At 43.5% G+C, this 21853-nt stretch overlaps 1 non-coding gene across 1 annotated transcript; it reads right to left on the bottom strand.

Annotated features, from left to right (window-relative positions):
* Positions 1-3998: 3998 nt before the first annotated feature.
* On the bottom strand, positions 3999-4105 carry LOC118538991 (U6 spliceosomal RNA). Its single transcript, XR_004918881.1, has one exon. It is a non-coding gene; the product is annotated as a U6 spliceosomal RNA (small nuclear RNA).
* Positions 4106-21853: the final 17748 nt, after the last annotated feature.

Here is a 21853-nt window from a genome sequence, read left to right on the forward strand (position 1 = left end):
TTCCAAAGGAAAGAAGGGATATACAGTAAAAGTAGGCTCTCCTAGCTACCTAGTTCTCCCTAGAGGCAGCCACCGTTAACTAGTTTTTGTGTAGCTGCCCAGAGAGAGTCTACGCATATATAAGCGTATACATTTAGTATTATTGATGTTCTCATTACAAAATTGTGGCAGACTAAACACACAGGGGTGCAGTTTGATTTTTTCACTGAACACATTTTGGAGATGGGTTCATATCAGAAAACATAGAGCTTCCTCATTCATGTTAATGGCTACATAGTATTCCATTGTGTGGGCACGCATCATTTATTTACCTGATCCTAACTATTGATGGGTACTGAAGTTGTGCAGAATCTTTTTTGCTATTGCAAGTAGTGACTGCAATGAATACAGTCTTCTGCACATTTATCCCCTTTACGCGTGAGTATATCTGCAGGATAAATTCTTTTTTTTTTTTTTAAGATTTTATTTATTTATTTGTCAGAGAGAGCAAACGAGCAAGGGAGGGGCAGAAGGAGAAGCAAGAAAAAAAGCAAACTCCCTGCTGAGCAGGGAGCCCAACACGGGGCTCGACCCCAGGACCCCGGAATCATGACCTGAGCCGAAGGCAGACACTTAACCAACTGAGCCACCCAAGCATCCCTCAGTCATTGGTTTCGAACAGAAAACATGTAGAGGCACTGGATAATCCCAAAGCACATTTTGATACAAAACTCCCTGATGCCTGACTTTTCCTTCTCAACTCATTCTAAATCTCATGCTGTAATTAAAACTGCTCTCACTCCTTAGAATTGCTCAGGGTTAAGGAGCCCTGGTTTTTGTTTAGTTTTAATCCCAGAAGGGTTGTTTGTCTTAAGCTCTGCCTCAGCCATTATTATCTATGCAAACCTTCTAAGGAATTTTAACTCATTAAAATAACAGCCTTAATATACTCTCCAGGCATTCACAGTACCCTCCTCCTGCTCAGGCGGAAAGAGTGATACTACCAAATATCTAAAAGTGTTTATCCTCACCCCCAGTCCTCTCCATGAGAGATGATCTGGCCCATTAAACAGAGAAGTGAAAAAGTCCCTTGACTTCTCTTTCTCAGTCTGGGAAAGACTTGTGACACCGAAGTGCCTTGTTTACAATCCCCACGTACCACATTGCTCTTGGCAGCTGATGCTGTTTAGCTGCTGATTAAAAGACACATATTTTACACAAAACAGCATATCCCGAGTCAAAGGGATTTTGAATATTACTTTGAACTGGCTTTATCACGAGTACATAGGAGGAATTTGCTGTGAGAAGGGAGGTAAAGACTCCATGAAGGTAGAAGATAGCATCAGAGACAATAAAACGGCAATCAGGAGGTAGGTTTGTAAATAGCAGGGTGGATATAGGAAAGGCCACCGTCTGTTGTCCTGGTTCTCCACACCAAGCTGGGCAGAAGCAGTCAATCTGAGAAAAGAGCTACTATATCCAATCCTATTTCGGTGAGAAAAAAACTCACTTAGAGGAAAGTTAGATGAGATTTAGGAAACATATTCTCAACCCAGAGACATTTCACTGGAGCAGCTCTAGTTAACCTTAACAGGGATTATAGATCTCCATTCATCATTCTAACCAGGAAGAAAACAGACTGTAGGCAGGAGGCCAGATTGAAGATATAACATGTGATTTTTAAAAAACTCATTGTCTTAGTCAAATTATCTAAAAAATAAAACCTGAGGCAAAGATCTCTTGTTAAGACTGTGTTGGAAGGTGCAATCCCAAGACTTTAAAAAATGAGAGAAAAAGAGATAAAGCCAAGAAGGAAGGAATGCAGATACCAGGTGGTGTGTTAAGGAACTGGTAATACTTCACAAAGAAATTTGCGAACTTCCTTGCTTGTCCTACAAGTTACCTTGAAGCAGTTCACCAGGAGGGAGATGGTGCTGAGCTGCCTGGAAGATGTGGGAGGGGATTGGCCATCCATAAGGTCCAAGAGCCTCATCAGCTCAGACCTGGGTCCTGGAGCCCCTGGCTACTGATGCAGCAGGTGAGATGTGGTCTTTCCAAAGCTGCACCCTCAGGAGTCTGTCCATTCAGGAGGAGGCCGAAGCCCAGGGATCAGGTGGGACTGGGGGGATGTTGAAAGGCACAAAAATTAGTCCAGTATGGTCATGTTTTAAAATTACAGAAGATAATTTTAAAGCATTTTAGGATTCAAGAATTAGTGCTTTCGTGAAGGTTAAGATGAACGACTTTCAGATGAATGAGTCATCAAATCATAATGAGTATAGGGGTAGAAATTCTATTATTAATGGGATTTATGATTGATGAAATATTTTTTATGGCTATTCAGATTGGTTTCTGGACTGAGTTTACTCATTCTTAATCAGATGATTTGTATTATAACGTTAATTTTTAAAGGAGTGTTCATTAATTTTAAAACTGCTAACCTCAATGCTTTGTTTCCAAATAGTATGTAATTTGTGCTCAGGAATATTTTTCGACTTCTAGATGCATATTTTACCAAAACTTCTAATGCACCAAGGAAAAAGGTGACAAACTCTTATCTTTCTGCACATCTGTGTGCTTACAACAAGGTCCTGTAGCATGGGTCTAGGGTAGGGAGGGCAGATGGCAGTGACTGAGGACTCTCTTAAGAGTCTGTCAGTGAAGTGAGTTTCATACATCTAAAAATAAAATAACAATTACTTATCTTAGCATATACATCCAGATGACACTTGGGAATTTATGTAGAAGTAACAGGAGGGCCTCCATGAAGCCTTCTGAAAAACAGTGTATCAAACTGTGTGTTCTCTTGAATACTTGGGATTCTAGAAACTTATTTCAGTTATCCAAGTGAAACAACCACAGTTGGTGACATCTCCATACATACGGCAGGAAGCTAACTTGTTAAGGGGAGTAACACATGGACACTATCTTTATGTCCTTTTCACGCCCCCACCACCAAAAGCCCCACCAAGAACAGTTTCGTGTTCTCCTGCTTAATGCCTATTTTATCTGAATGTAAATCTCCCTCTAGCTTCCCTATAGGCGTTTGCCAATCCCTTATGAGGTCAGGAGCTTGCGCTGTGACACATAGGAAGAATATTTATGTACTTACTTCATATCCTGCAGGACAAAAAAGACAGCATGAGAAATCCATTGCCACTAATTGTATGTAGCTTATTACTTTATCTTTAGAAGGTTTAATGTCAAAACTTGGAGGAGAGGATGAATGGTCCAATCTGGGCCAGAGCCTGAGTTTTCTACTCTCCCCGGAGTTCCGATGTCTGAGAAGAAGCCGTGTGGATGTGGGTTTGCATGTCAGCACCTGAAAGCGGGCGCAGCCCCCACTCTGGAATGAATGTACTCTTCCAAAGGCTTCATTTCCAGAGGGTGGTGGAAGGAACAACAGAGACAGCGATGTGCCCACACACACAGCCATCTGCCGTTCCAACCACATGTCTCTGCCCCCTGTTTCCTGCAAGTGATTCATCTATTCTTTTTCTCCTTCTTCAAAGATAACTGTGTAGGCATTTAAGGAGGGGAAAGTCATTAAGAAAAATGGAATCCAGAGTTCTTAGGCTGAGGTAGAGCCGATTAAACAGTCTGGAATTTCACAAAGCAAGCAGTGCGGGCGTGGACTCTGGATCTGCTCTCTCCCACTGGTGCATCATTTCGTAAGAGCTTATCACCACCCATCATGAACAGGTCAACAGAAGTGCCTGCGTGTAAACTAGGAGCGCGGGAGCTGCCAGCGAGCAGAAAAGAAGGGCAGAAGTCAGGAGAGAGATGTGGGGTTTTTCTAACTAGAGACGCAGCTCATCTTACCCACTGTCTTCCATGGCTTCAGTCTCGAATTTTTGCTAATTTTCCACCAATGAATTGGATCTTTGTGACTTTCTTAAAGTTTTTATTTTAATTCCAGTTAGTTAACATACAGTGTAATATTAGTTTCAGGAGTACAGTATGGTTATTGAACACTTCCACACAGCACCCAGTGCTCACCACAGCAAGTGCACTCTTTGAAACAATATGGACGTTTCATGAGTTTGTGTGCCATCCTTGTCCAGGGGCCACGCTAATCTTCCCTGTACAGGTCCAATTTTAGTGTATGTGCTGCCGCAGCAAGCACTGTGACTTTTTTTTATTTTTTAGCACTGTGACTTTTTAAATAGGTCGATTAAAAAACTGCCTCCATGACATGCTTTAAAGGATACCCTGACCAATAGCCAGAGACGGTGATTATGGCCACATCCTCGACATTATCGGGTACTGGTGGCCACATGCTGTGTGGGAAGGGGATGGCGCATCCAAACAGAGGTGATCCATAGATATTTGCTGAGTTGCATCAGATTGGAGGTTCAAATCCTGGCTCTGCTTCTAGCTTCTAGGACATTAGGCAAGTTGCTAAACCTCTGGGAGTCTCAGGTGGCTCCCATGTATGCTGAGGGATGAAGAAACCTGCTTCACAGGGTAGGGTAAGGACTGAAGAGGGTAAGGTATGTAAAGTCCTGTGTAGTCCTCACAACAAGGTAGATATGTAAATATCAGACGCAGCGGAAAACTCCTTGTCATTTCACTTCAATTTCCGCCACATCCTACACCTTACAGCTAGCAAGGGAAGGAACTCAAAGGAGGAGTAGGGAACTCTGGCCAATTCCAGTGAGGCTTTACCCATCAGGAAAGGCGCTTTCCAATGTGGCACTTGCCAGTAGGACTGCATGGGACATCATTTCCTTGTTAATGGAAGACACCGGGAAGAAGGAGGGAAGCAGAGAGACAAGCAGAGCCTGATCACACCTTCCTCCCAACTGTCAAGAGCCACCACGTCCCCTGTGGCAAGTGGAAGGCCCGAGGAATGAGGAATTCTATTGCTGAGTAGAATATACAGATCCCAGATGAGATCCAGTTCTTAAAGATGTTAGCATAATGCCTCCATTTTCTTATCTGTATAATGGGTGTTATAATAGCACTTACATCTTGGGTGGTTGTGAAGATGAAATAAGATAATCTACGTGAAGGATGGAGCATAGAAGCCCAGGACAGTCAGCAAACAGTGCACAAATGATAGCGACTGTTAATATTTTGTGGTTTTTGTCAATATATGGAATTGTTAACAATTACTTCATTCATTACCTTATCAGTTGATCGATTTGGATTTAATAAATACTTGTTCACCCCATTTATTTATCATCAAATATTTATTGAGCTCTTACAGTGTGCTGGTACTATGCTGGGCTCAGGAGATGCCAAGACTCATTTGGCAAGAAATTTGAAGGCTAGTTGGGAGAGAGATGGGTAAAGAAAAACAGGACAAGACAAAGTGTATTAAGTGTCACAACAGAGAGTTGTATAAGGTTTTCCTGGAACCCAGAGAAGCCAGGAAGGGCTTCACACAGAAGATGCTCTTTGAACTGGATCCTGAAAGATGAGCAGCCTGAGGAGTTTGGGCTGTGAATTTCAGGTTGCAAAAAGGGCACAAACTTCCAGTTATAAAATAAATAAGTCATGGGGAGATCACGTACAGCATGATGACCCCAGTTAATAATACTGTATTGTATATTTGAAAGTTGCTGAGAGAGGGGCGCCTGGGAGGCTCAGTCGGTTAAGCATCTGCCTTCGGCTCAGGTCATGATCCCGGGGCCCTGGAATCGAGTCCCGAATCTGGCTCCCCGCTCAGCAGGAAGCCTGCATCTCCCTCTGCCTGCAGCTCCCCCATGCTTGTGCTCTCTCTCTGTCAAATAAATAAAATCTTAAAAAAAAAAAAAAAGATGTTGAGAGAGTATATCTTAAAAGTTCAAAAAAAAAAAAAAAAGGACTGAAGTTGTGAAAACAAAAGGGCTAGGGGCCACAAGGACTTTGGTGTGGGTGGTGCCCCACCATCTGCCTGGCGCCCCACCCTGTTCAGGCCCGACCTTCGGCTGCTGCAGGGCCCCAGCTGCAGCTCAGCCCCAGCCCAGGTCCTGGGCCCAAGCCCGCTCGTGGGTGGAGGACACGCAAGTCCACCTCGCTCATTCTCCAGTCAGCTGGGCTGGGCTTTGGAGTCTGTTCTGAGCTCCTTCATTACGGTGTGAGGTGCCCACCTTATTCCTATTCCAGGCTCTCCCTGGTGTTCCAGTCCTACCCACTGAGTTTGTCTCGGTCATTCTTCCACATTTCACCTCTAAGTTTCTCTGAAACCGGAATTCTACCTTTTCTTTTAAGCCCTCCCCAGCGCTTGGGGTCTCTTCTCAAGCCCTGTCCTTGGCCTTGGGGCTCACTCCGGGCTGTTTGGTCCATCGATGGCAATTGCCTGCCAGACTCCTCCTCTTGGGGTGGCCTGCCAATGGCCTCCAAATGGCTGACCTGCCTCTTCCCTGCCCAAACGAAAACTCCCGTTGACAGCCTGTTTCAACTGCCTGGCGGAACTGCCCTCAGAACCTTCCCATCCACGAAACTGGGTTTGGTTCACCATTGAGTGAATTCCCAATGCCGCGACTACTGCCAATGATGAATGCGTTACCTCGGTATTAAAAGTACCACCACACATCAGCTTTTGAGGACACAGGTATGCCGTAAGCTCTTGTAAATTCCCCTTAAGAATTTGGACTTGCACAAGGCGTCCAACAGAAACGATCAGAATATATGTTGCTAGTGAGCCTTGACTTTGTGGGCCCAGGCCCACCCATACTGCTGAGCCCTTCATGGCGTTATGTCATCTTCCTTGACACTGCTCAGGGGATTAGGACACCAGTCATATGCTACCAGCCACCACTTCTCCAAAAACAAACTTGGGGAATAAAGTCACGAGAAGAAATGAGGACCATTTGGAAATTGGGGAACCCACATGTTCTCTGGGAGTTTTTATGTTTTGTCTTTTTCCCAACTGGAGAGCATTTTAGAGAGATGCTCTAAATTTCTATGTGCATAGAAATATTCAGTGAGTCATGCCTAGTGTTGTAGGTCTATTCCGGTGCGTGGGGTTTCCAGAACAATTACATAAGCGTTAGCATAGCCAGGAACTTTTGACATTTGTGGCAGCTTAATGGAGTTCTTTTCATCATTGCAAATATCCTAATTGTTGTTTCCTTAAATTTAAAATGCATAAAACTGGTGAAGTAGTATAAATTGATTTTGAGGCATTTCTATCAAATGTGCTTTGTTGGCAGAGAGATTGAAGAAAATGTGTTTGAAATGAAATACAGGTGATCAAGCTGTAACAAATACAATAATCTAATCATCTAGCAGAAATTGCCTTGGAGCATAAATTGTACATGAGACATTGTTCTTTTCCTTCTCCCATCCATCAAGATTTCCTTTATAATCTGGGTGTCTGTAGCATATTGTTTACTTAGCATTAAATATGGGAGCTATTCAATAATACGGTTTTGAAAATGCTGGGCTTCTGAAAGCTACTGGAACACACCAAACCCTTGCTTTTATTTTTCAGAAGATTGCCCAGGAAATAATGGGATATTTCAAGTACCACTAACTAACATGTTTGTGGAAATGCTAGTTACCTTTGTTTGTTTGTTAGTTTGAAGATACTCAAGTTCCAACGTATCTTCCAATAAGAGAAACTAGAGAAAGATCCAACTAGAGCTATTATCGATTTGTCTTTTCCATCTCAAAAGTGAGCCTCCCCAAATCCAGGGCTTAGGGCCTTTCTAGGGACGGAGAAGTCCTTAGTTCTTGTAGATGTTGTGTGTCTTGCACAACTTCCTACTGGCTTATTTTCCTGCAGATAAGAGGTTGTAGTTATGGGTGTCACTGTATTTATTGGTCCAAAAGACTGGTACAAAGGACAGGCAGGCAGAGAGGGCACTGACTCAACAAAGGTTGCCATCTGCCTGTCCCTTTGGAAGGGACAGGACAGTCCATCGAGTCCAACTCTGCACACCCAAGTGCTGTTGGATTCTTTCCACATGACCACAAGCACTTGAATACCCTTCCTCTGTAGCAAAGCCTGTAGGCGCAGAGCACTCTGGGAATCCCCAGAGGTGAGGCTGTGTGAACTACGTGGGCTGTGGTTGCAGAGATGAGAATGTAAATGGGATCACAAATATAGTAAGTATGCTTGTGACATATAGTCATCATTACAGTTTGTTTGTTGATGTTAGACTACTATGTGCCATCCAGGACTGTTTCTAAGAATCTACTGAACATGTACCCCCAGGGCTTAGGAGATAAGATGAAAAGAGGAATTTGGTGTCCTTGCCAAGATTTCTAGATAATGGGGAGGATTTTTTTTTTAAGAGGAAATGACATTCATCCCAGGGTTGGGAGGATGGAGTGAGAAGAAGACAGCCTTAGCGAGTAAGAAAATGCTGCCAAAACCGAGGCTGACTCAGAATGTACCCTCTAGACCAACAGAAAAGAGGTGAGGGGAGCTGTCCTACTCTGTTTCACTGAAAATCTCCTCATCCTACTGTTCATATTCCTGGCTTTCCACATCTGTAGTCACCAGGTCCAACTAGCTCTGTCTTCTCTGAGTCTGGAATCCATCTTCCCCTTCTCATTTCTCCAGCCACTGAGTTCAATCTGTCACCATCTTTCACCTGAATTCCTGCGGTAGTTTCCTAATTGGTCTTCCTGCTTTCCACCCTCCCCCAACAACCCATATCTCATCAAGGGGATCTTTTATTGTTTAATAATGGAAATTTGTTGGGAGTATTTCTATCAACCCTCAGGATAGACCAGAAGACTCAGAAATGGATAGAAAATGGTGGGGGGTGGGATAGGTTAGGTGTAGGAGCTGTTCAACAGTGTTGTCTGTGCCCTGCCCCAAAATGAATGATCTTCCATCATTTCTGGGGAATTGTTTTCTAGCTTTCTATCCTCTTTTCAAGATTTTGATTCTAAGGAGTGAACATTTGTTCCAAGTTGGTCAGGTGGCTATTTGTGGGTGAGTAGAGGGCTCAGGGCACCCAGATTTAACAGTCTCATCACACTTTCCAGTGAGGGAGATGTAATCCTTCAAAAGGAAATAAAAATGGAGTAGATAGGGGTGCCTGGGTGGCTCGGTCAGTTAAGCGTCTGCCTCCTGCTCAGGTCATGATCCTGGGGCCTTGGGATCGAGTCCCGCATCAGGCTCCCTGCTCAGCGGGGAGTCTGCTTCTCCATCTCCCTCTCCCTTCGTTCATGCTCTTTCTCTCTGTCTCTCAAATAAATAAATAAAAATCTTAAAAAAAAATTTTTTTTTAATGGAGTAGATAATGAATTTTCAAAAATCAGCATGTGCCCACTATATGTTGATTATAGAAGGGGCACCCAAGTGCAATGGTAATATATCTATTATCCCTTTGTTAACTAGCTTGTTAACTTATCTCTCTTCCCCAATAGACGCTGAAGTCATTGAAGGAAGAACCATGTCTTACTCATTTTTGTATGGCCTGGCCTCCTACAGATACACACAGTAAATATTCATTATACATTGTACAAAAGAATGAATCAATGTTCATTTAAATGAAAGTTTTGTTTTTGTCTAGTCTGTAAGCTTCTGGAATTACTTTATGGTCCCCCAGCCTTCGGTGATCCTTCTTCCTGACCTAACCTGCTCAACACTGAACTCAGTAGTACTCAGTCCACTCACCCTCTGGGTGCTCCCAAAGAGAGAGAGAGAGAACCAAGAGACTATATGTCAAATACAAGATTCTTTCTGCTCCCATTCAGCCATCTTTTCTGTCACCATTTGATCTTCAGGAACTCGTAACAAGCATTTGTTCCTGGGATGCTTAGGAATTCTTGATAAGCTGATACCTATCTTACTTGACATTATACAATGAATGGAAAGAATGTGTTTTGAAATCAAACAGATGTAGGTTCCAAGATGAACCTACCAATTACTAGCTTTGTGACCCTGGATACTTTTTTTTAACTGCTCTGGATCTTGGGTTACATGTATGTTCACTGAAGATGCTACAAGGGTAAATGAAATAATATATGCAAAAACACTTGTCAAAATGCTTGTCACATGACAGGTGTTCAGTGAACATTCTGCTTTGGTGGCTTACAGTGACAGAGGCATGAGAGAAATCTGCAGTGCTAGAGTAGGTAATTTGAACTAAAAGGAAAAAGAGAGAAAAGCCGAATGAACATAATGATTTGCTGTAACATGAATCAAACTCAATTATTAGCTTTTCACCAAACTATATACAACATACCAAAGTTTAAAAAATGTTTAGGGTGCCTGGGTGGTTCAGTCGGTTGAGCGTCTGACTCTTGGTTTGGGCTCAGGTCATGATCTCACGGATCGTGGGATCAAGCCCCGAGTTGGGCTCTGCACTCAACATGGAGTCTGCTTCAGATTCTCTCTACCTCACCCTCCCACTCTCTCTCTCTCTCTCTCTCAGATAAATAAATAAAATCTTTTTAAAAAATTTTAAGTGGGTTAAAGGGAGAAACAAGCCCATATATATTTCTAAAACAACAGAATTAGATATTCCACAAATTAGAACCTGCACAGGCATAACATTGGAAGAGATTTCTTCTCTAAAGTGTGGTGTTGTTTTGTTCCACTGGGATGAAGTCCTGAGTGTATTTTAAGTTGCTAGCTACTACCAGCAGAGAGGTCACTCATATGGAAACCCCAAGACAGAATAGATCTAGGATTGGAGAGTCAGCAAGCATTCAAATGAGCACGTTGCCTGGGGGATGGGCGTGGGGGAGGGGGCTCTGCTCATTAACTTTTTTCCACTCCTCTGGAATGCTCAATTTTTTTTTTTTTATTTATCTCATCAATAAAAGAAGATGTTAAATTAGGTATGGTATAATTATGTGATGTAATAAAAATTATAGTAAGGTTGGTTCTAGAAAAAGGAATTAAAGAAATATTGACAATGACTATTTTTGTTTTCTCATTGAAGAAATCACAAAAAACTCAAGGTACTGCAGTAGAAAGATAATTTGAGTTTCTCTCAAATTAGATAATAATAATAATTTAAAAAACCGTGTTGACCTGAGGAGACATAAAATCAACTCGACAGCTCAAAAGGAGGGCATGATCCCCACTTCTGTCTCCAATCTCACTCCTCTTGCCCACTTTTCTTGTTCTCCCAAATTCTAAGCTGCTCACACATGGCAGATTGTGCATATGGTCTCCTGGTGTGGGAATGCCGAGTGTGCTAATTCATGGTTTGGAGGAGAGAGAAGGTATGGGGTAGAGCCGGAAGACGGTGAGCTACAAATAGTGTGAGCCACCTCCACACCTCTCCCTGCAGAACCACACCACTTCTTCCCCTGCCAAAGGGGAGCCATGGTGCCACAGTAGCCTGAGGACAGAGAGGCTTCATTTTTCTTTGGAGAAGGACTCTTCCCTGATAGGAGAAATGACTATCAATCATGGTGCCTCCCCTTAACCTGGCCAAGGGGAGGATGCATACATGATTGAAAGTAGGTCTATCAGATGCTCTTGACCTGGAATTCTGATGTCAAGAGAAATGACACAAAAACTCAGAATGGTCCCAGATCATTTACTCTGGTAGCATCGGCCAAAGAAAACTGCATTATTCCTAACACCGGAATTCCTAGAGCTTCCCTGACACTTTTATGAAGAAGATCCTCAGCTTCTCCTGTTCCGTGAGCTACTCTATATCCTTCTAATAAATTCATTTGTTTATTTACGATATCCAGACTTAGCTTCTGTTATTTCCATCACAGAATTTGGACTAAAATAGCTTCTCAAATGCTACAGGCTCCAATATGCAATGCTAAAGGTCAAAATTTGGGAGGTGGGGGGAGTCACTTAGGGTCAAACATTCACTAAGGCACCAAGTTCAATTTTTCTCAAGCCATTCACATCCCATATGTTGGCTTTATGACAATTCTCACAAGCCTGGGAAGGCAAAGGAGCCCCATTTTCCCAGGATTAATCTGATTGAAATCACCGGATTCTCTACTTCTGCCAGTGTAATTCCAATAAGCCCCACAGATTCTAGCAAAAGGTCAGTGGTGCTGGTCTAGGTGGGAAGTTTCAATCAGTCTTGTAAGAGGCAGAGCCAAAGCCGCATGGTAATTATATAACAGATTATGATGGAAAAGTAGCCACTGCAGTTAGGTCAAGAGGCATGTAAAAAAAAAATCACTGTGTGGGCAACTTTTCAAACCGCAACCCTCCATTAGGAACCTGCATTTCCCAGAAGATCCTCAGTCCTTCATTTAGGCAGCAATTTCAGTCAGCTGGAACCACGGTTTCTGCACGACAGCAAACTGAGAAAAGAGACTGTATTTTACTTTCCTATAAGCAACATCTCCTGGCATTGGCATTTTGTATCCCTAAGATGTCACATGCTTTTGGAGTTATTTTCAGTTTTGGTTTGCGAAGTATCCTAGATTAGCAATAACCAACCTTCTCCTCCTGGAGGTTAGGGAAGGAAGGGGGAAGGCGTGCATAGGAGAGGAGGCTCCTGAAACATTTACCAGAGCCCTCCTCAATCGGGTAAAATTTCTTCTTTTTAAAATTTGTTTATTTTCGCTGCAGGTGCCCCTCCAGCCCCCAGGGTCTCCGTATATTCTTTCAGTCAACATTTGTTGAGTACTTATTACGTGCCAAGCACTGTAATCTGTACCAGGCACTGGTAAACGAGGTGGGCAAGGGGCTTCGCCCTGGGGAGCTTCTAATCCGATGGAGGGAGACGTAAACAAACACAGTTTCAGACCTGCTTGGCGCCCGGGCAGTCCCTGGGTCTAGCCAGTGGGTTAAGGGGAGTCTGATGTCCTGACTTTCCAGGTAGAAATGGTTGTTTGTGTGAAGGAGCAATTAGGACAAACGCTTCAGGCCAGAAACGATCAAACCAGGCAACTGTTGATGGCAAGTAAGTTCAAAGAAAGACTTTCAGGGAAGGTCTTACTTCCACTGACATATTTCAGTATTTCTTTGTTTGGCCCATTTGGAATCTAGCAAGCGCCTTGCCTTTGTAGAATGCTCTGTGATTTGTGCAGAGCCCTTTCATTTGGTCATGAGAGGAGGGCTGCACACATATTACCCTGATTTCACAGACGAGAAGACGGAGGCTGACTCAGCTCTCCCAGTGTTTCCAGCCAGCTTCACTGCAGCCGGACTGCCCCCCGTCCTGGCCCACGCCACGGTCCTCACTTCTCTTCCGCCTCTCTCGTCACCATCTTTTTCATCTGGCACAAAGTCCTCTGCTAGTGTGGGTTTGATTGGGATCAGCCACGGTATTTTGATTGGGACATAGAACATGTCCCCCGACATGCACACACTCCTAGAAAGTACATAACCCGGTAATCTGCTACCATCGTTGGTCAAAAATTATTACTTTTAAACCTTTCTCTGCCTGGCTCAGAGGACAGTTGAGGAAAAGAACCCCATTGCCAGTGGGGCATTGGCCTTCCCAGCAGAGATGGTCACACAGAGCAATCCAGAGAGGACACTACGAACTTAATTACTGTTTTGCATCAAACACTAGAATTATTCATCGCAGCAACATTTCCTCTGAATTTATAACAGTAAGAGTCCTGGCCTTCCATGACCCATTGGCCTGATTCATCCGTCCCCATAAAAATTGATTAATTTCATGAAAGTAGGATAGAAACCACGCACAGGTAAACCTTTGTTGTGATAACATGGCCTCGGCTGTGCTCGCTTGGGCAGCACACAGAATGATCATATGGCCTCTACTAATGAAAGGTAACGTTTATCTAGCACCTATTGTAAGCCGGGGTCTATGCTAAGTGTTTCATGTAATTCTTTCATCCCATCTTTATCCCAACCTGTTCAGGTTGGAACTACTATCATAACAGTTTTACAGATGAGAAAATTGGGGTTCCAAAGGGGAACTGTGTGCTCAACAATACAAATCTACACAGGGGTGGAGCCGTTCGAATTACGGGCACAGACTATTCGAGTCAGACCTTCACCCAACTCCCTATTTTAGGCACAAGGCAACAGACGTCTGGTAGAGGAAGGGTCTGCTTAAAGTCATACAATAGGTCTTCACCAACTGCATGAGACTTTGCTTCCACGTGGCCTGTCCCAACTCAAGAAAAGCTAGAAAGAGTCTTCGGTATTTGCCTCCAAATTTCCAGAGGAATAGCTTTGGAGAGTGGGAGTTGAGTCCATGCCATGGAGAGTGGGGTTCTGACAAACCGACGCTCATGAATCTAATGATGAGGTCATTTACTCAATTAAAAGAAATATTTCTAAACAACCATAAAGGGGCCGTTTTCCAGCAGGAGTCCCAATCCCACTTGGATGCGTTCTAAGAAGAGCGAGTCTGGAGAAGGATTATCTGTTTCATAAGAGTATATTTTTCTCAAGCTGTCAGGGGAGTCGTCTTTGAAAAACTCATAAGCAGAAAGTTAACTTGTAATAAGCTGATGATGATAATGCAGATTTTATTACTTTTGTTGTTTGGGCTGTCTTCCTTCTCTTCTTTTTTTAAAAAAGAGCTCAATAACCACACTGGATGTTAACAATCCATTAGCTCTAAAAGGAACATTTTTAGTTCCCAGAAAACTCATTTTACCTCCCAAATCTGAACCTGTAAACACAAAAGCCCTTTGTCTTACAAAAAGGCTTAGTATTAGTTGTTTCCACAAGATTAGCCCCATTGATCCGAAACAACTGTGCTTCAGAAAAAAATGTAGGACATTATCAGTTTTAATCATTTGTCCGGGAAGCTGCGCTTGGACTAATGTTATTTATCCAGCTGGGTATACCAACTAGGAGGGTGAAGATCAAAGCGGTTGTCGATTGTGTACCATCTACAATCTGTCCTGATCATCAATCAAGCCTGGAGCCCATGGGCCTGATGACAAACACCTTCTTACACATCCTTTTAGGATGCTGCTAAGTGGATGGCAGGGCTATCCGTAATGGCCACAGTCCCCTCCAAGGATTGCTAGGATCTCTTTTCAGGTCATTCTGAAGTTCTGCTTAGTTTTCCACATGGTCAGCGCACAGAAAGCACAAGATGCAGACACTGACATGACATGCAATTTGCAGCAATGGGCCCCCTGCGATTATTAAAAAAAAAAAAATCACACATAAAAAGGGGTGTGGGAGGAGGCCTGTGGCACTGTGCGTGCCACCTCTAGATGGGGCTGCCTCGGCCCTCTCCTGCGAGGAAGGCTGAGCTACCACCGCATCCCCGCTCCTGTCCCGCCTCCTCACTCTCCCTAATGGGAGGATGGCAGGACGGCAGCGTCGGAGAGCATGGGAAAGGCACTCCTGGGGGCGGGGGGACAGTCCTTGTGTGTTCAGTGAAAGCATGAGGCTGGGGATGGGGGGACCCACACAGAAGATGGCTCGGCCAAGAAAGGAAAAATGGAAAGAGCAGAAAAATAAATCAATGAAAATACACATCACATCAATACAAAACCCATAGGAGGCATTTACCTGAGAAGCAAGAAAGCAAAGGAGGCAATTTAAAGTAGAACAATGTATGGGTCTCCTGGGTGGCTCAGTCGGTTAAGCATCTGCCTTCAGTTCAGGTCATGATCTCAGAGTCCCCACATCAGGTTCCCTGCTCAGCGGGGAGCCTGCTTCTCCCTCTCCCTCTGCCGCTCCCCCTGCTTGTGCTCGCTCACTCTCTCTCTCTGTCAAATAAATAAAATCTTAAAAAAAAAAAAAGTAGAACAATGTAAAAGTGACAGGCAGCGCAGGGCTCCCTTCTCCCGCAGGGCTGCTGGGTGGGAGAATCCATTCCCACCAGGCACAGGATTGCTTTCCGAAGGACGCCAGCCTCACCCAGATGCTTGGAAAGGAGCTTGCAGGAAGGTAAGAGGGAAGCGATCGCAGAGAACCTGCCGGCTGGCCCCTTCCCTTCCCGAGTTTGAAAGCTTCTCAGAGAACTTTCAAGGCTGACAGCTAAATTTAATCAGGGTTAAATCACTGAAATGATGATCATGTTCTTATGTAACACAAATGAAAACGGAATCTGCCAGAGCCTTCCCTACAAAGTAAAGGCAATGGCTTCTCAGGGCAGCCCCGCCGTTTGGAAATGTTTCCAAGTAAGGGGAGGCAGGAAATGCGGAAGTCTGGTTCATTGCTAATGTCTTCTAGGGACTGGAGTCCTGGAGGCTAGACAGGCAGGGTCCACAGCAGGTGTTCTGGATCGACAGTGCTCACTTGGCTCTCAGTTCAGCAAAATTCTTCCTACGTGGCATCCTAGCTACATTCTATATTTGAGACAGCCGTTTTTCCTTAGGAGCTTCAGATGTTGTCTGCAAAAGGAGCTTGCATAAACTGTGCTGCCAGGGGCTTGGATTGAATGAAACATCGGTTCCTTTTGATTTTGCACCAGTTCGGTCATTTTAGAAAATGTGCAGGTCCCATTCCAGTTCAGACTGGCTTACCACGTGATATATTCTCTTTAGACATCAGTGTTAAGTCAACAGTGCTATGTCACGTACCTTTGATGTGACGAGATGGCTGCTTTACCTCTGTAGGCGTCCTCCCCCAAACCCGTAACCCTTGTCAAACCATGAGAAAGACATCAGCTAAACCCAATGAAAAGCATCCTGTAAATTACCTAACCAGTAATCCTCAAACTGTCAAAGTCATCAAAAACAAAGAAAGTCTGAGACTGCTACGGTCTAGAGAAGCCAAAAGACACATGACAACTGAGGTAATATGGTGTCCTGGGTGGGATCCCAAGAACAGAAAAGGACATTAGGTAAAAACTAAGGACATCTGAATCAAGTATGGGTTTTAGTAAATAATGGTGTATCATTTTTGATTCCACAGCTGTGACCAGTGTGTCATGCTGTTGAAAGATATTAACAGTAGGGGAAACCAGATATGGGGAATATGGGAACTCACTGTACTATCTTCACAATTGTTCTATAATTCTAAAGTTATTCTAAAATTAAATGCTCCTTAAAAAATAAATGTTAGAAGTTAGTTTGGCTCATAGTTCTGTGAAACCAATCATTTGAGTCCATGTCAGGTTTCCACTTTGGTTGGCTTCCACCCCTCGTCCCAATGTCCCATTATTACCGATATTTGACCAAGAGGAAAACTGACACATATAGGACTGAACACAAGGTGAGGGTTCATGTGGTAAAGGCGAAATTTCTCTTCTAGAACTCCTCTCTTTGCTTCTCCACTCCAGCACCAGCCGTTATGGGCCTCATCCTACACCTCCTGCAAGCATGCTGGGTTATAAAGGAATTTCAGATGATACCTTTTTAAGGGTCTATGTCTTTCAATAGGATATTTTGGAATCCTAAGGGATGATTTTATAATAGTAGAATTCCCAAAACAAGAAGCACTTGGTTAAGAATAAAGAATGGCTCCAATGGCCTTCAAGCCCTTTCTACTCATTGGGCTGGCCGCTTCTCAAACGATACGACGTCCGTCAGTCGGAATTAGGGCAGTCGCCATAAATCCTGATTCCTAAGGTCATGAGTGCCTGGAGTCTGTCGGGGATAACGTGACTTCTCATCCTGCCACGTGCCAGCCAGTCAGTGTGGGAGTGAGCCCTGGAGTCCGTGACAGCAGGGGACCGGAGTCAGCCTCGAAGAGTCAACCTGTACCTTGCTTTTTGGTCTTTAATAGCCTGAGATGTTGCCGCCAGCTATCTAACCAACGTCTGCAACTGCTACCATGAGGATATGATAGACTTTGGACTCATAAAATCCTGAGTTCAAGTCCCCACATCCAAATTTGACACTTCCTGGCTGTGTGGTCCAGGTCAGGTTACTTAATCTCACTGATCTTCGGGTTTTTCATCAGGAACAAGACTGGTCATTATCCTGCTGTGAAGGATTGCTGTGAGGATTAACCACACAGAGTGTGCAAGAGCCCCTTGCTCGAAGTTTGGAATAGAGTAGGTGCTGAACAAATATTCTTCTTGCTCCCCTTTCCCTTCCTTTTTCACACAGCCTGGACAGCTCAGCCCCTTCCACAAATGGCACTCTCTGTTCTCACAAGACTAGCATTTCTAATAGGATCAGGAATTCTGCTAATTCATTGATCATTAATCCTGAGGGGTGCAAATAATCTCTTCTGATTTGTGCAGAACCAAGCAAATGCTTCCTTAGGGTGTGCATGTATTTATTATATTTTGTTGTTATGCAGTGGGAAGGTCCAGTTTTATCCCACCAAAAATTGTCTGGGCAGCTCTCTTGTTGGACAATGAGGGTCAACTGAATCCAGGAACTATGTAAAGTACACACAAAAAAGGGCTGTTGAAACCAAGACAGGGACTGTCTGCTAACAGGACACCTTGCTGCGAACGATGTAACTGTTCCCTGTAGAACTGTGGCAACAAATAAGCAAGAAGCACAGTACCTAGGAAGGCTAAGAGTGGTGGGGAGAAAGAAGCAAAACAATATATATATTTAAAATAAATTAATACAATACAATACAACAAAGTAAAATAAAATAAAATGCAAGTGGCCGGGCGGGTTGAACGAGAAAAGAACGCTCAATGCAAAGACCATCTGAAGGGGCAAAGCCTGGAGAAAGTTCTGACCTGAAACCCTGCTAGGGGCTCAGAAGGGGAGGCTGTCCCAACACACAGGCCATTTATATTTCTGCCTGGTGGCCACTTTCTCGGTAAATGTGTTTCTGTCACGCTAAGCGTCTCAGAGTGTTGGTCCTCTGGGAACTCCTCTTCTCTGCAGCGTGGCCGACTGCACCCTACAGTTTGCATCCAGCAGACAGAAGAAAGCTCCTGTCTCCCTATAACTGGCATTAAAATTAAACAACCAGACTCTCGGTGTTGTTATTTTTCACGGTCTGCATGCCGTCATGTAGACCAAACTTGATCTTGAGGGATTCTACAGAGATGTTGATACTTATGACCCAAAGGGGTCTTCTGAACCCCTGCAGGTGGGAGAGACATGGATTTTAATGGTTTTAGTGCCAAGTGTCCTTGCTGTGTTATTTCAGAAAACTTTTTAATCAAACAGGTATACATGTTTACGGTGAAAGATTTCGGTAGTGAGGACCAGCTAAATAACTATCACCCGTTATTTCATTAACCCATGATAACGTTGCTGTTTTCTTTTTCTTTTAAAACTATGTTTATAGGGACGCCTGGGTGGCTCAGTCAGTTAAGTGTCTGTGTTCAGCTCAGGTCATGATCCCAGGGTCCTGGGACAGGTGTTGAGCTCCCTGCTCAGTGGGGAGCCTGCTTCTCCCTCTCCCACTCCCCCTTCTGTGTTCCCTCTCTCGTTGTGTCTCTTTGTCAAATAAATAAAATCTTAAAAAAAAAAAAAAGGTAGTCAGGGGGCGCCTGGGTGGCTCATTTGGTTAAGCGCCTGCCTTTGGCTCAGGTCATGATCCCAGGGTCCTGGGATCGAGCCCCGCATCGGGCTCCCTGCTCCGTGGGAAGCCTGCTTCCCCCTCTCCCACTCCCTCTGCTGTGTTCCCTCTCTCTCTGTGTCTCTCTCTGTCAAATAAATAAACAAAATCTTTAAAAAAATAAATAATAAAAATAAATAAAACCATGTTTACAAAAAATAAAAATAAAAAAATAAAGCTATGTTTACATTTTTAGGGGTGCCTGGGTGGCTCAGTCGTTAAGCATCTGCCTTCGGCTCAGGTCGTGATCCCAGGGTCCTGGGATCGAGCCCCGCATCGGGCTCCTGCTCCGCGGGAAGCCTGCTTCTCCCTCTCCCACTCCCCCTGCTTGTGTTCCCTCTCTCGCTGTGTCTCTCTCTGTCAAATAAATAAAATCTTAAAAAAAAAAAGCTATGTTTACATTTTTAATATAAAAGTTTAATTAAAAATGTGAAAAAGAAGAAAAGAGTGTCCATAATTATGCAACCTTGACTATCAGAATTCCGGGGTTTTATTTCAGGGACTTTTTCCATCTCTACAAATAATATCCCTTCTTTCACAGGGTTGCATAGATACAAACTGTATGTGCAGTTCAGTACCAGGACATTTTACCTGACGTTGGCACAAGTTTTTCAGGGTTACAAAGTTTCTCTCCAGAAATCTTTATTTCTTTTTTTTTTTTTAAAGATTTATTTATTTATTTATTTGAGAGAGAGAGAATGAGAGAGAGCAAGCACATGAGAGGGGGGAGGGTCAGAGGGAGAAGCAGACTCCCTGCCGAGCAGGGAGCCCGATGCGGGACTCGATCCAGGGACTCCAGGATCATGACCTGAGCCGAAGGCAGTCGCTTAACCAACTGAGCCACCCAGGTGCCCCAGAAATCTTTATTTCTAAAGTCACCCTAATATCACAGACTAGTTGTACTGTTGCTTATATGTTAACTATTCCCCTAGAGCTTGAAGATAGTTTGTTTCCAGATTTTGTTGTTAAAAATACCACTGTATCAAAGTAGTACAACCCTAAAAAAATTTTTTAAGATCCTGGAAACACTATGATTTTGTTACCTCAGTTGTTTTGCTTTATGTAAGTGACCCGGATGTGCACAGTGCTGGGATGCCGGAATGAAGAAGATACAGACTCTGTATTCAGAAGACTGTAGTGGAGGCAGGATAGGGTGGAGACAGATGCTTATACATTATATTTTAGTTCACCTTGAGAAATACAATAACAGAAGTAAGCACCAAGTTCTGTGAACCAATGCATTAAAATCATGTGCATGGTATCCAGCACAGAGTAGGAAACGCTCAATAACGAAATGACAACAATGATGATGATTGCAGCCATCACATGGCTGATAGAATCATTTAAATACTGGTTTCCATGATTCACATTTACAGAAAAAATAAATAAAAGCAAGACAGCACCAAAAAATGCTCCTTGAATTATAAAAATCAATGATAACCAATATATATGCTTAGCCTATGCCGGCAAGTATCGAAGATTATCAAATTCTTTCTAATTCCCAAAACAAAGTTCCTCATGGAACAAAAGCTCTTTCCATAGTAATGTTCTAATGCCATGATGTCATCCTAGCTTGAATGCTGTCCCACGGGATGACTTTATTCTTCTGAACATGACATGGGTCAGACAGAGCTATTTTCAGAGAAGAGGTCAATTTAGTTATACTTTTATTTCTTCAATATATAAATTATATATAATACATAACATATATGTTATATATATATCACACATAATATATATAAAATAAAACTTTAGTGAATCAAGGCAGATCTGAGAACTCTAAAATTTTCCATAGGTAGAATCTTATTTTGCATTTAATTCCTGATTTGCCTCGTTTCCTTTAGCAGCCACGTCTGCAGACCTGAACAATGGTTAATGTTTAAAAAGGTACAGCGTGTTCTGGTCACAACCCTGCTCATTTCCTCTTCCTGATGGTGCCCTCATGATTGCAGGACTCAAGTAAGGCTTTCATGACATGAGAATACATGAGAAATGATGCTTGAGTCATAGTAAATGTGAGATTAAGGTTGCTTGCTGATAAAGAACGCGTAGCCTTAAGGAAAAACTTGAGTCGGCTTGGACCTCTCTGGAGATAGTTTACTGTAGGCAGGGAAGCCATCCACAGCCACCGCTGAAATATGCATAAGGATTTCGGGCAGGAAACGAGGGAAATGCTGCATTAAACTGAAGGCACAGTGGGATTTAAATAATCCAAATATAGACTCTGGTGAGAATCGGATCAGGGCACTGCTGGTAGTGGCTACCCTCTCCTCTGCGGCAGCAGAAAGAATTACTCGGTCTGCCCATCAGATCCAGAATACAAAGTGCTTTCAAGTCCTCCAACCACCCTCCTCTTTCGTGTATTGATCCTCTTCTCATTAATGCCCTGGACCCTGTTCCCTGAGGGTGGCACAATGCAGCTATTGACAGTTCCCATAAATGCTCCGCTCTGTCTTCTTCTTACCAATCCAATTAGTTCCACACCCTTAAAATTTTACTCAACACTCAACTCCTCTGAGAAGCGTTCCCTGATTACCCTGTCGTTCTTCCTTGTCATTGCAAACCCTTAGCCATTGTTTGCCCATTGATTGGCGCTCTTACTGCTGGGTATTTCCTACGCTCAGCAGG

This window comes from Halichoerus grypus, chromosome 6 (genome assembly GCF_964656455.1).
Source record: "Halichoerus grypus chromosome 6, mHalGry1.hap1.1, whole genome shotgun sequence".
Taxonomy (NCBI): domain Eukaryota; kingdom Metazoa; phylum Chordata; class Mammalia; order Carnivora; family Phocidae; genus Halichoerus; species Halichoerus grypus.